At 43.9% G+C, this 15,696-nt stretch overlaps 1 protein-coding gene across 18 annotated transcripts in view; it reads left to right on the top strand.

Annotated features, from left to right (window-relative positions):
• Positions 1-15,696, top strand: part of ARHGAP10 (Rho GTPase activating protein 10) — a 349,411-nt gene that overhangs the window by 192,617 nt on the left and 141,098 nt on the right. The window lies entirely within an intron of this gene.

Below are 15,696 nucleotides of genomic sequence, written 5' to 3'. Positions count from 1 at the left end.
GGAGCTGTAGCTGCTGGTCTACGCCACAGCAATGTGAGGATCCAAGCTGTGTCTGTGACCCACACCACAGCTCACGGCAACACCAGATCCTTAACCCACTGAGCAAGGTCAGGGATTGAACCCGCATCCTCATGCATACTAGTCCAGTTTGTTACTGCTATCCCACAGTGGAACTCCCAAGGAATAGCCTTTGGATTTAAAGAATTAGAAAAGTATATTTTTGGCATTTAGAGCACCCTCAGCAAAGATGTGGCGAGAGCATGGCAGAAACAAGGCAAACAGCGAGGAAGCTTGAAGAAACAGTGAAAGAAAGTACTCAGGGCCCCTGCATTTAGTTAACAAGTGTCCGGGTAAGTACTGGAGAATGGTGGATGGCAGAGTAGCAGGCTTGGAAAGGTAAATACAGAAACTCAGTAGCTGTACGTAGGAGGACCTAGCTCAAAGAAGACCCCAAATTTGGCCTAGGTTGGAATATTCCATCCAGATGACTGATTGGGGATGACTGGTTTGGCAGTGGGGTTGGACAGCACGGGGACATCCACCTGGTCCAGCAGACGGAGACATGGCCACTTGGAGCAGTTGATGGTACACAGAGAGTCAGAGTTTGCAAAGGGATTTCACCTTTAAGTTTTGGTTGGGGAAACAAAGGATGTCAAGGAAACTCAGGGCCCATGGCAGTCTTGATGAAATATATTAGGATTACCAGGGTGCTTCTGGAAAATGCAGATTTCCTGGACCCAGTCAGCTTGATTGAATCAAAATCATTGGTTATCTGGGCCTCTGCTATGGGCAGTGAGGGGTCTGATAAGAATAGCCACATGGAGGAGTTCCCACTGTGGCACAGGGGGCTAAGAATCTGATTGCATGGATTTCCTGTTGTGGCTCAGCAGAAATGAATTTGACTAGTATCCATGAGGATGCAGGTTCGATCCTTGCCCTCGCACAGTGGGTTAAGGATCTGGTGTTGCTGTGAGCTGTGGTGTAGGTTACACAGACATTGCTGTGGCTTTGGTGTACTTTTGGCAACTATAGTTCTGATTCAGCTCCTAACCTGGGAACTTCCATATACTGAGAGTGCAGCCCTAAAAAGCAAAAAAAAAAAAAAAAAAAAATCATATTGCAGAGGCTTGGGTCACTGTGGAGGTGCAGGTTCCATCCTTGGCCCAGAGGTTCAGGTTAAAGGATCCAGCATTGCTGCAGCTGTGGTATAGGTCACAGCTGTGGCTCAGATTCAGTCCCTGGCCTGGGAACATCCCTTAAAAAAAAAAAAGTAAAGTGGAGACAGGAATTTTCTCATCTGCTTTTTAGAGGATAGAAGATGCTTTCCTAAGAAAGCAGAGTTTAGGAGGGCTCTTGGTCCTGGATCTGCATATCGTTTGGGATCATGAGACAGATTGTGATTGATGCAGGATGGAACCTCTGTCCTAAAAATCGAGGTTGAGAGAAGAAATCACGAGATGGCTCAAAAAGCGGCCAAGTCCATTGTCTCAGAAATCAAGGACATTCTAACTTAGAGGCTTTGCAGGTGAATCCACGACAAGTTCAGACATGTTCACTGGTGCCCCCGCCTACTATCCCCCTGATAGCCAGTTTCTGGTGGCCTGTGGTAGTTGCTGCCTTTGTGGGAAAAGACACCATGATTCTCAAGCCATTTTTCACCTCTTCTCCACTACTGTCTGTGCAGCCACCCTCATGCGGCGCCTTCACCTGGGGGGTCTGCCCTTGCAGCCGCCTGCACCTCTGGAAGGTGATGGTGGGTGGGTTTGGTCTTCTTTGCCCCTCCTGGGCCTCAGAAACACCACCGACTCAGGGTTTCCCTGAGGATCCAGGCCGTGGGCCGCCCTCTGAAGGACGAGGGCACTTGTCCTGGGCACCTGTGTGGGGTGTTGGAAAGGAAGGCTTTGGACGAGAAAAAGAGTGGGTGTTGAAGCGGAGGCGTTGGGAAGAATGTGCTGCCTCTGGGGCCTGAGAACCCTTGAGAGAGATTAGGAGAGGGGCTGGAGGGGACAGACCGGGGTGGGGGCGGGGGGAAGGAAGGAGGCATCTGGATGACTCTGTAGAAGATGAGTCTTTCTGTGGTTGAGAAGGGGTTGTCAGGCAACAAGAGAGGCCTTTGGGGAAGTTTTCATTTGGTCACTTTCAGATCCTTCATTTCTAGAAGCTCGTAACTAGGAAGTTCATACACGCTGTCTGCTCCCACCCATGTGTGTGGAGGTAAAGAGCCAGTTTTTGTGTAGAGCAGATTTAACTACTCATTAAATGTTTTTTTTTTTTTTGCCCCAAAGTCATATCAAATTCCCAGGTTAGGGATCAGATCCAAGCCACTGTTGTGATCTGTGTCACACCTTGTACAATGTCTTATACACAGAGGAAGCGCTCATAAGCAATTTTTTTGCTTGAGTGTTCAGAGATTTGGCTAAAATGCCACATTGGTGCTATTCTGTGTTCCAACAATTTGTAAAGTTGTTGGAAGATTAGTGGAAAAACGTATTCTTCTCTTTGTGGTTGGACTTAGTACTTTCAAATAACATATAGTATTGGTTTGCCCTCTCTTTTTTTTTTTTTTTTAATCTTCTTAGGGCCGCACCTATGGCATATGGAGATTCCCAGGCTAGGGGTTGAATTGGAGCTGCAGCTGCCGGCCTATATCACAGCCACAGCAACGCTGAATCCTTGCCACATCTGTGACCTACACCACAGCTCACGGCAACACCAGATCCCTAACCCACTGTGCAAGGCCAGGGATAGAACCTCCATCCTCATGGATGCTAGTCAGGTTTGTTAACGACTGGGCCACGACAGGAACTCCAGATTTGCCCTCCTTTATGAATTCGTCAGCATCTTTCTGAATTACAAGTAGTATTTTAGACATAGATAGAAAGACGTATTATGTTACATGTGAAAAAAATCCAGGAGTTTCCACTGGGGCACAATGGGATCAGCGGCATCTTGGGTTCGATCCCTGGCTGGGCACAGTAGGTTAAGGATCTGGTGTTGCTGCAGCAGCAGCTTATCTCGCAACTGCGGCTCAGATCTGATCCTGAGCCCAGGACCTCCAGATGCCACGTGGCTGTCAAAAATGAAACAAAACAAAACAAAAAACCTTAAGGTTTCAGAGCTTGGAGAATAACTTCCTTAAGTAAATAACCTGAGGAACTGCCCCCTCCATGCCCAGTACCTTATCTTTTTTGGGGACTGGATGACACCAGATTTTTCAGGTGTGTGCATTGTCAAAGATGCAAAAACAAAGCAAGACTCTTCTGTTTAGAAACTTCTTATACTTGCTATTTTTTTAAATAGTCCTCATGATCTAAAACTACATTCATATGCCACTTTTGTTTATGAAGTGTCTCTTCGAAAAATCTTCCATATGTGGATAATTTGAATATTCACTTTAATTTCTAGAGCATGGCATTAAAACGTCGGTCTAGGCAAGCTGTCAGTTATCAAATTCAGCTTTGTAACAAGCTGTGAATTCATGGGAGAGAAGTAGGAAGCCACGTCTAAGATGTGACAGTCTTTGGATTGTGGTGTGTGGATGTGAATTCCTCTTTCTTTGAAAAGCAAAGTTTTACATTTTCAGAACATCTTCCTGAAGTTGGCTTGAGGGTTTTTCCTGCTTCCAGAATTGTATGGGGTCTCAAGATGGACCTGGGAGAAGATGATAGCGTATAGTTCCAGTGTTAATCCTTGTGGAAGGGAAGCTGCCCACAGTGACCTTGCAACATATTTTACCACGACTGCATGGTAATCTTAACCTGCCAAGGGCAAATTGCGTGCAAGATGAAGAAAATAAAGAACAGCTGTCCCCGGAAAATGTACAGCAAGTAAACTAGAGTTTCTCGCTCACTGTCTCTTTTTTAATCAGAATGGGTGTGAGATGCCTGTGGGTGGCTGCTGAGGACAGTCGTCTGTGGGAGGAAGCTGAAGAGTCTTGTGGTGTCTGCAGAAATGCAAATGCGAAGCTGAAACGCTAACTCCAGGCCGGTTGGACTGATGATTCCTTTTCTCAGTTATAAATAGTCATCGTATTTGTTTTAAAAACAAGTAAGCATCCAGAGCTCTTAACTTCTACGTGAACGGTGGGGGAAAATTAATAGGGGCAAATGCTGAAACCATCTCTCTCCCAAGTAGGTGTGCGAGGTGGATGGGGTCTGCAGGCATTTTACTGTAAGGCTCAGTCGCCACTCCTATTATCACACTGGTGAACGGGAACTCAGAAGTCAGCTTTGATTAGCAGCTCTGCACCCATGCAAATGAGTTAGGCCGCTTCTCTGTCTTGATTTTATCATGTGTAACAGGGGACAACGGTAGCATCTTTTTCTTTGTGAGAGTCAAACGAGGATTCTTGGGGCATTGGTGTGTGTGCAGTGCTCCATGTGAGTTGCTTTTTTAGAAATAAATCTGCGAATTGAGGCCAGTCATAATTAAGTTGTCCCATTATTGATGCAAGGCTCTGGGAATCTTAAGGACCTTTGGTTTTTTGATAGTAATTTGTTACAGGGAAAGAAATCATCCAAATTCACTTGGGTGAAATAATTTTCTGTGGCTCTTGTAACAAGTGGTGAAATTCACTGGCTTAACTTTCAACCTTCTGTTCCTCAGTGCTTTGTGGCCAGAGTGCAATTAAATGGCCAGAGTGCAAGGAAGAAAAGGGACTCAGGAAGAAGACGATGGCTGTACATTATCTCAAGCTTGAGAGAGAGGGAAAGGGAGAGGGGGAGGGAGGGAGGAAGAGACCAAGAAGGGAGGGGTATGGGAGGGAGAGGGAAAGAGAGATTGTCCTGGGTTGCCTTTGCCTAACCTTGATTTGTCCCTAAAGCCACAGCTGCTCTGAGTGGGAGGCAGGTGGCAGCAATGAGACAGCAGCAGACCTTTTCTAGCCTTTTGACCTCTGTCGAGCAGGGATGGAAAGGTGTCCTGCCAAAAGCAACCACCAGCTCTTGCCTCGAGTCAGAGTCTCTGTTCTAATTTATGTAAGTAGAAATTTGTAACTACTTAAATTGGAGCCGCACAAGTGATGCGTTTGAAAATGAAATGTACTCTCACTTAGCAGCCCATCCATCCCAGCTTTCTTTTCCTGGGCGTGCTTGTGTTAGATGGACTTGACTCAACATGTTCGGTGTTTCTGAAAGGAAAGATGCCAGGGGCAAAACAGGCGGAGATATGGTTCCTATTCTTAAATATTAGCATTAGTCTAGTTTCAAGACAGTGTGGGCTCTGAGATTTTACGTTACTTTCCTGTGAACAGGGTATCCTGCATAGTTTCGTGGAATCTGGATGGAAGAAGATGCCTGCATCAGAGATGAGGGACAGTTCATTACTCTCAGTGGCCCAAAGGTTACATTTTCTCTTGGTACCCTGAGCCTCAGGTCCCAATTTGACAGCAGAGAGGGTCAGTCATTGGCTCTCCACACACAGTGGGTTGTGTTAAAGGAGAATAATTCTGAATTTAGGAAACGTGACTCCTTTGGAATGACTGGCAAGCCTGCCTGCCGTTTGCTCTGGACGGATGCTAACTCTCTTTTCCAAGGCTGCAAGCAAACCTGTTCTTTGCTCCCGAAGGAGATGCTGGGACAGACGGCGTTCACCCACCCTGGGGTGTTGCTGGCGGAGGTGAGTGGGTGGATGTGACGTGAGAAGATGCTCGGGGAGCAGTTGAGGCCAGAGTGTGGCAGACCCCAAGGCTGTGCTGGATCATTGCCCCAGTTCTGTAGACCCCGATGAGATGGTGACTTGAGCAGGAGTGTGTCTGGATCTTGGACAGGAAGTAGAGTTGACGGGGGACAGGCACAGAGGGAAAGACAGCTGGCTTGGATTTTAGAAATAATTCAGGTAAGAGACGATGGAGGCCTAACTAAGAGCATTGGCAATGGATAGGAAGAGAGACTTGGCAGAAAAATAGAAGCTGGTGACCTGTTGCTTGTAGGAGGTAAACAAAAGGGAAAAATTAAAAAAAACACTGATGCTAAGTTTGCAGCCAAGGCAGAGGAAGACATCTTTCGCCAAGACAGAGAATGCAAGAAAGCGGTAGGTTTGGGTGGACTATGGATTGGTTTTGGAGAGCCCAAATTCAAGGTTCCTGTGGCATTTCTGTGAGAAATGGAATGAAGGCAACCAGAGAGGGTGATGGGCATCATTTTCAGAGGTGAAGTTTGGAGTGAAAGAAGGGGAGGATGAGGTAAGAAAATATCGGGGCAAAGGGCAGACTCTTTGGGGATCTCTGCATTTGGAGGATGAGAGGAGGATGAGAAGAGGGAAGGAGACACACAACAGTCAAAGGGGTAGGATGAGCCTCTAGAGAGTGTAGGGTAAAGAAGTCTGCAAGGGACGGTTCCAGGGACAAAGAAGTCACATGTAAGATGCTCGGGATGGTTCAGGGAGGAGGAAGACCAAGAGGCAGCCGATGGGAGTCACGAAGCCAAGAAACTAGAGAACAATGAGGTTGTGCAGGTTGCACTTCTTAGGTGTCATGCTCACGAGAGCCCCATGAGACAGTGGTCTTTCTGCACGCTGCACAATCAGCGGACGTGAAGAGCCATCCTTTGACCTGAGTACGTCTCGGAGCTAGAAGGCAGCAGACTGCACCTCAGACCCAAGACCGACTCTTTGGAGCGCTGGTGCCCTTAACCACAGTGAAGGTGCGGGGACGGCTGCTCTCCAGGGTGAGCTTCCGAAGATGTCGGAGATGAACAGAAGGATAAAGAGGAGACAGCTTTCCAGAACAGAGGAGGTTTGAAACTGTAGACAACAGGAAAGGGGAGTGGGGAGGGGAGATTGAAGAATCTCTCTCTGAAGTGCTCATCTAAATTTGGGAGGGAGCCTTGCCGAAGTTACACTGCCGGCTTTCCAGACTGACTTCATCATGGACCTCGGCCCTATCAGCCCAAGAAAGACGTGTCGCCTTGGCTGAGAACCTCTGCCTTACCTGGGAAAGTCTCGTAATGTCAGTGCAGAGCCTGCGGCAGACAGTGTTTAGAATCCTAGTAAACAGCTTTTTATGTTTTACAAGTATTTCATGGACTCATGTTCACCCAGTCCTTATAGAACTCAGGTAGTCGAGGAGATATAGCTTCTTGATGAGGCTCAAGTGCCTGTGACAAGACAAGTAGAAAGTGGCAGAGCTGGGAATCAAACCCTGGTCCCCAACTCTGCCGTTATCCTTGGGGGCTGGGTGGGGGGTAGAAGTAAACCACCAGGAGGAAGTTAGTTGACAGCGCACCCTAGTGGTGTCTGGGGAGCTGAACTCTGCCAGAAGACCCAGAAGCTGTTCACTCTGTGAGGGAAGACTCACTCAGTGAGTGGTAGCTGGATCTGTTAGATCCTAGGACAGCTAGACATCTGATCTCTGGGCTGAACTTGGGACCCCCAGCGTTTCTAATGAAGCGGGAAACTCCCTGTTATCCTGGTGCTTCCTCCTGCCCATCCCTGAGCATCCTGCCCGCTGGCTTGGGTGGGTGACAAGCAAGAGCAAAAAGTCTAGGGATTTGTCTGGTCTGAAGCAAAAATGCTCTCTTCTGGAGTTCCTGTTGTGGCTCAGTGGTACACCGATACTAGTAATCTGACTAGTATCCATGAGGAGGTAGGTTTGATCCCTGGCCCTGCTCAGTGGATTAAGGATCCAGCACTGCCATGAGCTGTGCTGTAGGTCACAGACTCAGTTTCTGCATTGCTGTGGCTGTAGCGTGGGCTGGCTATAGCTCTGATCCAACTCCGAGCCTGGGAACCTTCATTTGCCGTGGGTGCATCCCTAAAAAGACCAAATTAAGAAAAGGTTCTTCTGTGCTGACTAGAAACCGGAGATGAGCACCAGGAGAACACTGCAGTCCATTCTGGCCCTCACACAGAGGTAGCTCTTAGTAAGCCAAATGCCCTTTATATTTGAGTCTTGGATGTGAGAGGATGAGACTTCAGGTTAGGCCTCAATGTGCCTGAAGAGTCCAAAAGTTATCAGTGCTTCCAAAGAAATGGGCTTGGACCTGGAATTGGATGTTTGCCTTGTGCTTTTTTTTGGGACTTTCCCATTTCTGCTGGGATGGGAAGCAGTAACAGAAGTGCCTGTGATGGCCCACCTTGGGACTGCCAAGCTGGCAGGTTTCTGAGCTCAGCCTTTGGTTGGTCTGGGTGTGAAAAGGACCCCAGAATGAAATTGGGAGACCTCACTTCACAGTGCCTGCTGGTAGGGGGGAGGCTCTTCACCATAGCCCAGAAATGGAGCCTGTGAATGAAGAGGACGCGAAGGCTGACGTGAAAGTGGAAACAGGGCTTCATAGGAAAGGAGAACACAGACCGCTTCCTGGCAGAGAGTAGCTGTCTGTAATGCTTTGCTCTCTGCCGCCCAAAGAGTTATCATCCAGGGGAGAAATTCCAAAAGTTATTGGTGAACAGGGATTTTATATTTTCCACGAATCATTCATACGAAATAAACTTTGATTCTCTTCCCAATATAGGCTTTATTTTATGAAAGTGGGCTGTAGGCTCCATGCCTTGGTCCTGGTGACTTTTATATGTATTTTCCCAAGATTTTCTGATATTAACTTTGGAATTTATGTATAGTTAAAAAGATCTTCATGAGTACTTATGGAAGGCTCATGCAGATGCTTAATAAACATTATGTCCTTTAATTTTCATGAGTAACCCTATTCTATTATTGACCTCGTTTTTCAGATAAAGAAGTTGAGCCAAAGAGATTGAGTAACTTGCCTGATCTGGCAACTGGGAGAGTTGGAAGCTCTAGGATATCAGTAACCTTAATTTGTTATAATTTATATCTTACAGCCTAAACAAATTTGTGTTTCCAATTTTTTTTTTCAAATGAGGGGACTAAGATCTAGAAAGGTTAAAATGTTAGTATCATTTTGAGCTTCTCATCTTTGTGCAGCTATAGTTAATCTTCAAACCGTCCCAGTACTTAGAAATGGTCTCCTACCCTGCTTTTTGCAGGATTAATATGTTAGGTGTTAAAAGTAATGCAGTCTTCTTTTCAAGCTTTAAAATTCTGCAGTTTTATACATACGTGATCTTAAACTTACGATATTGGTTGGTGTGTCCCTTTGATGGAAGAGTGAATCATTCTTAGTTCTATTTGCTTATATTGAAAACTAATTTAATATAAACATGTGATTTGGCATAACCTTTAAATACTGTGAATTGCCCTGTATCTTGGAAGGGTGTCTTTGTGTATGAACCTGTTTATTTTTATGTAACTTAGTGAGATGGATAGCCTAGAAGGTGTTTAGTATACTTAACAGACAGTAAACATTTGTGCTTATTGAGGATTAGCTATAAATGTATGCAAGGAACACATGACCAAGTTTTTGTAATTTCCCTATTACCTGAAACAGTATTCATGAGCCTCTTCATTGTTTTCCTTTAAGTGATGTTTATAGCATATCATTCTTTTTTTCAGAATTGAAGTCTAGTTAATTTACAGTGTTGTATTACAGCAAAATGGTTGTTTTATGTATATACATGTATAATATATATAATGCACATGTATATAGAGTATATGAATATATACATATTCTTTTTGAGATTCTTTTCCATTATAGATTGTTAAAAGATGTTGAATATAGTTCCCTGTGCTCTATGGTAGATCCTTGTCGTGTATCTATTTTATAACACAGTGATATGTTATCTGTCAATCCTGAAACCCTAATTTACCCCCCCTTCTCCCCGGGATAATGTGAACATGGACATTAATGATCTTTCACCCCTGTTGTTGACATGCACAAGTGCAAACAATAAGTTAGTTGTCTATGTCTATGACTCTACCTCTCTTTTGTAAATGAGTTCATTTGTACCATTTTTTAAGATTACACATAGAAGTGATATCATATATTTGTCTTTCTCTGTACTTATATACTTCACTAAGAATGATAAACTCTAGATCCATCCAGGTTGCTGTTAATGGCATTATTTCATTTTGTTTTTAATGACTGAGTAATATTCCACTGTGTATGGGTACCATATCTTCTTTTTTTTTTTTTTTTTGTCTTTTGTCTTTTTGTTGTTGTTGTTGTTGCTATTTCTTGGGCCGCTCCCGTGGCATATGGAGGTTCCCAGGCTAGGGGCTGAATCGGAGCTGTAGCCACCAGCCTACGCCAGAGCCACAGCAACGCGGGATCCGAGCCGTGTCTGCAACCTACACCACAGCTCACGGCAACACCGGATCGTTTACCCACTGAGCAAGGGCAGGGACCGAACCCGCAACCTCATGGTTCCTACTCGGATTCGTTAACCACTGCGCCACGACGGGAACTCCGGTACCATATCTTCTTTATCCAGTCCTCTGTTGGATATTTGGGTTGCTTCCATGTCTTAGCTATTGTGAATAGTTCTGCTCTGAACATAGGCGTGCATGTATCTTTTCAAATTAAGAGGTTTTTTTTTAGGGCTGCACCCGAGGCATATGGAAGTTCCCAGGCTAGGGGTTGAATTGGAGCTGCAGCTGCTAGCCTCTGCCACAGCCACAGCAACATGGGATCTGAGCCGCATCTGTGACCTACATACACCACAGCTCACGGCAATGCTGGATCCTTAACCCACTGAGTGGGGCCAGGGATCGAACCTGCATGCTCATGGATACTAGTCAGGTTCTTTACTGCCACACCACAATGGGAACTCCTACGTTCATGAAAGTTTTTTTTGTTCATTATGTAGCCCACAGGGGAATTTGTCTTTGCAATGCCAGTGAGCTAAATAAAAGTGTATTTGTATTTATGCCTGTCCCTGCACGTATATGCACATAAACCTCATTATGTGACACGTTGCAGGCTTTTAGTGTAAATCCTGTGAATGTGAACGTGGATGTTAATGACCTTTCACCCCTGTTGTCAACATGCACAAATGCCAATAGACGGTTCCTTCCCTCTGCAAATATTGACAGGTGCCTCAGTTCATCCAAGCTCTCTACTGGTCACTAGATGAGAACTGAGGGACTGTTCATTTTTAGACTCTGAAATCGGATCATGGAGTCTGATCATTTGTTTCTGTGGAGTCAGCCACCTGGAAAGTCCTTTTCATTAATTTTGTACCTGTTACCATCAAAAGTGGTGATGTTCCACATTTTTTTAATGCCTTTCTACTGTCATGTCTGTTTTCTCCAGTTAGAAGTAAACCTTTCTATTTTCTTTCCACTTCTCTTTACTAACCAATCATCAAGTTATCAATCATGTATCCAGTTTATTTATTAATTTATTGAGTTTATTTGTTAAATGTATACCAGAGTCTGCTCTTGAAGCAAAAAAATGTTCTTTTCTAAAGAACAGGCTTTATGGCTGGGGTGGTCCCAAGTTGCTATCTCTTTTCATTTTAATTCTCTTTTTAATTTTACCCTATGTCTCCACTTTATTCTACCTCAGTGCCCAAAATAGAGTAAGTACTCAGTGCATTTTGTGAAATTATTAGGAAATCAAATGTGATATAATTCTAGCCCGCTGTCTTATTTCTTCCCAACTTGTCCTTCCTTTCATTTTATATTCTTCTCCTCCCTGTTTACCTTTCCTGTGTGCAGGTTTCAGTTACCTGTCTCCCCTCTTCTGCTTCATGGATGCTAAGTGCCACTTTCTCTTCCCTTCTTCCGTCACCCCATGTACTTGGCACTTTAGCACCTCTAGCCTTTGTGTCCATCTCTGTTGTTTAACAGAATTTATCAATCCTTTAAAAAACGTTTTTTCCTCTTGCCTTGCATTCTTTTATTGTCACAGAGCATCTTATTTTCTTCTTTGATGCACAGCCCACCCAGGAGGGCCTCTGGGTGGCCGCTGGTGGACCCATTCTGGCTCAGGTGGCATCATCTGGGTTCTGAGCAGGAAACAGTGAGACAGAGATGATGATGAAAACTGACTCACTCCTACTTCCAGCCCCTCTCCTCAAGGAAGATGTGGGCAGTGCAGGGTGACAGCGCTGTGTGAGATTGGAGGAGGCAGGTGGTGAGAAGGAAGACGTGTGTGCTTTCCCCTCAGCCACCTTGCGCAGGGACAGCTGTCATCAGCTGCTCATCAGTGGACCAGAGAATGCGTACCTTGTTTTTTACTACTGATCAGAACCCATCTCATTTATTAAAAGGAAATGAAACAAACAAAAACTTCTGGGTCTATAAACGCTTGGACCAATTTTTGTTAAAAGTTAGAAAGTATTATAGCAATTATACCTGTCAGTGGGCTTTGGTTTTCTGAAAAAGTTTTAATACTGTGGCTGTTTAAAATTTTTAATTCCTAAGTGTAATAGCCATTTTGGCCCCTGTCCACTCTATAGCTGTCATTCTAAATTAATTTCATGTCCAGTCAACCTAGCTATACCTGTTCTAAACTCAACTATTCTATGCGAGGCATGGTGAAAGCTATTAAAAATAAAACCCCCCAAAACCCCCCCAAACTAAGGTTAACCTAGTATCTTTCCAGCTAATCTCTCTCTCTCTCTTTTTTTTTTTTTTTATTTGGGAAGGGAAGGAAGAACACAGGTCAACAATCTTTGATCTGAAAATTCTGAGGTGGTTGTGTTTGGAAAAGGCATTATGGGACATACGTTTAGGAGCATATAACATCTCCAGATGGATTTGGTGTAGAAACTACTTTTAGCAAAGTGACATGTGAATATTCGTTCTGAGTGGGCAAAAATCCAGACTGGAAATAACCTGATGTCAGGTCAGGCATTCAGATTTCTGATTTTGGGAAGTGTGAATAAGAGATTGTGGGCTTGTTTTAAAATGTAATCAAGTGTTAAAATGAATTAATTATGAATCACATTCAGAAAAAGGAAATAACAGAGGGTGTAGAGCTAGGGGAACCTTCCTACACTGTTGGTGGGAAGGTCAGATGGTGCAGCCACTGTGCAGAACAGAATGAAGGTTCCTTAAAAATCTGAAAATAGAGTTACCATATGATTCAGCAGTCCCACTCCTGGGCATATATCTGAAGAAAACTTTAATCCGAAAAAGTACATGCACCTTTGGGTTCATAGCAGCGCTATTCACGATAGCCAAGACGTGGAAACAACCTACATGTCTGTTGACAGGAATAGATAAAGAAGATGTGGTACATGTATGCAATGGAATATGACTCAGCCATAAAAAAGAGTAATGCCATTTGCAGCAACAAGGATGCAACTACAGATTGTCATATTAAGTGAAGTAAGTCAGACAGAAGGACAAATATCATAGAATATTCATGTGGAATCTGAAAAAGTGATACAGAGGAACTTATTCACCAAACAGAAGTAGACTCACAAACATAGAAAATAAGCTTAAAGCTACCAAAGGGGAAAGGTAGAGGGGAGGGAGAAATTGGGGATTTGGGATTAACATATACACACTACTATATATAAAATAGATAATTAACAAGGACCTACTGTATGGCACAGGAAACTGTACTTGATATCCTGTGATAACCTGTAATGGAAAATAATCTGAAAAAGAATACATAGGTAATATATGTATAATTTTGCTATATACTTGAAATTAACATTGTAAGTCAATTATAATTTAACAGGAAAAAACAGTAAAATAAGAATATCTAAGTTCAAAAATGGATAAAATTTTCACAAAAGGAAATACCACTGTGGGGTAGTGGCAGAAAAGGTGAGGTTTTTCTCTGGTTTGAAGGTCTGAATGGAACTGCACTTTGCTTGCTGTTGAATCTTGGGCAGCAGGAATAGCACCTGCCACGTATTTGTTGAGTAAAGGTTTGGGAGTTCCCGTCGTGGCGCAGTGGTTAACGAATCCGACTAGGAACCATGAGGTTGCGGGTTCGGTCCCTGCCCTTGCTCAGTGGGTTGACGATCCCGGCGTTGCCATGAGCTGTGGTGTAGGTTGCAGACGTGGCTCGGATCCTGCGTTGCTGTGGCTCTGGCGTAGGCCAGTGGTTACAGCTCCGATTGGACCCCTAGCCTGGGAACCTCCGTATGCCGTGGGAGTGGCCCAAGAAATGGCAAAAAGACAAAAAAAAAAAAAAAGATTTGGTAGATGAGTAATTAATGAAGAGAAGTGGAAGAACTTTCCCATCTGAGGACCCTTGTGCCCAAGGAAGGGATGCATTTGGTCAGTTGTGGCTGAGAGTCAGCGGTCTGCTCTAATTTACGACAAATACTCTGCGACGATGTGGGTGTTTGCGGTGGGGCCCATTATGGAGAGTTATGTGTTTATGCCTGACATGCTGCTTCAGCTGAGGAATCCGGGCTCGAGCTGATGACTTGCTGTAAAATGCAGATGGAAGAGACCTGGCATAATGAAAGTGGCCTGAAAATTAAAAAAAGATGATGTCCAGAGTGAATCATGGTTGTGTGTCCCTGTAGGGTTGCCCGATGTGCAGGTATACAATTCAGGGCTGTGTGGAAGAAGAGGTTGTTCAGAATGTGAAGAAAATGCAGATATTGAGCTGTTGAGCTCGGGAAATGACAAGAAATGATTCCAAAAGTCTGAGACTTGGTGATGAGAAATCACGACCCCTTTCGCTGAAAGAGGGAAATGTGGAAGAGAAGTTGGAGAGGTTCTGTGACTCCTCGGACTCTGCACATTGATTGTATTCTTCAAATATATTTAGATGATGTCTTTTGTATGATATGTGTGTTCCTCAATCTAAAGCTTGTTCTGATTCCTTAGTCCAGAGCTTTTAAGGACCATGTAACAAGAAACAGAAAATTGTACGCGATTTGAGTGTCTAAGCTCTATGTGCTGTTTCCAAGCTGCTTTTGTACAAGGATTATTTAAATTTCATTTTAAAAAGGTAAAAACGGAGTTGAGTAGCATTAATTTCCCGTTGCACCTTTCATTATGCATTAACAATTAACTCTCCTCTCAGGTTGATGAATTTGAACTTGATCAATTACCTGATAGTAATTACCAGCCCAGAGCGATGATTATTGCTGAAGTCACATTCTCATTTTACTTCCCTATGTACGTCAGGCACTTCTCATAGAGGCATGTTTGTTTGCAGAATATGACTTGCTCTTTTGACTTCTGACAGTGAGACCACACTTTTTAGATTTATTAAATAGAAGAATGTTGAAAAGAAAAAAATTCTCTGGGGAGTTCCCATTGTGGCTCAGCAGAAGTGAACCAGACTAGTATCCATGAGGACACAGGTTCAATCCCTGGCCTAGCCCAGTGGGTTAGGAATCCTGAGTTGCTGTGATCTGTGGTCGCAGATGCAACTCAGATCTGGCATTGCTGTGGCTGTGGTTATAGGCCAGCAGGTATAGCTCTGGTTGGACCCCTAGCCTGGGAACCTCCATATGCCACGGGTGTGGCCCTAAAAAGCAAACAAAACAAAACAAACAAACAAAGAAACAAGTTTTGCCTTACTTTTTTGAGTGCGTGATTTTCACGGTCTTCAAGAATTGTCCAAACAACGTTTTCTTTCAATGTACCAATCAACACCATATTGTTTTTAAAAGGCTAAAACTTTGCAAAAAAAAAAAAAACAAAAAAAACCAAAAAAAACTCTCAAGAATAAGTAAACAGTAAAAGCAAACAACAAAAACAACGAGAGTTACAGTGCATTTTTACAGACTGCACTGGCGTATGTGAGAACTACTGAACCGACTTATTTCACTCCCATTGACTCCTTAAATTTTGTCCACATGGAACATTGTTTTATGAGGTTATTTTTCTGCTGTGGCTCATGAATACCAAGCTGCTAAAACAAGTTGGTAAACACTTGCTTTTGTCAAACATTATTTTTCTAGGCAACGGGATGC

Source organism: Sus scrofa, chromosome 8, assembly GCF_054392235.1.
Source record: "Sus scrofa isolate SSC_HxYL_T2T_F1_AM1 chromosome 8, Sscrofa_HxYL_maternal_Yorkshire_Landrace_v2.0, whole genome shotgun sequence".
NCBI lineage: Eukaryota > Metazoa > Chordata > Mammalia > Artiodactyla > Suidae > Sus > Sus scrofa.
The sequence above is the reverse complement of the archived record's forward strand: the minus strand, read 5'-3'. Positions and strand labels throughout refer to the sequence as shown.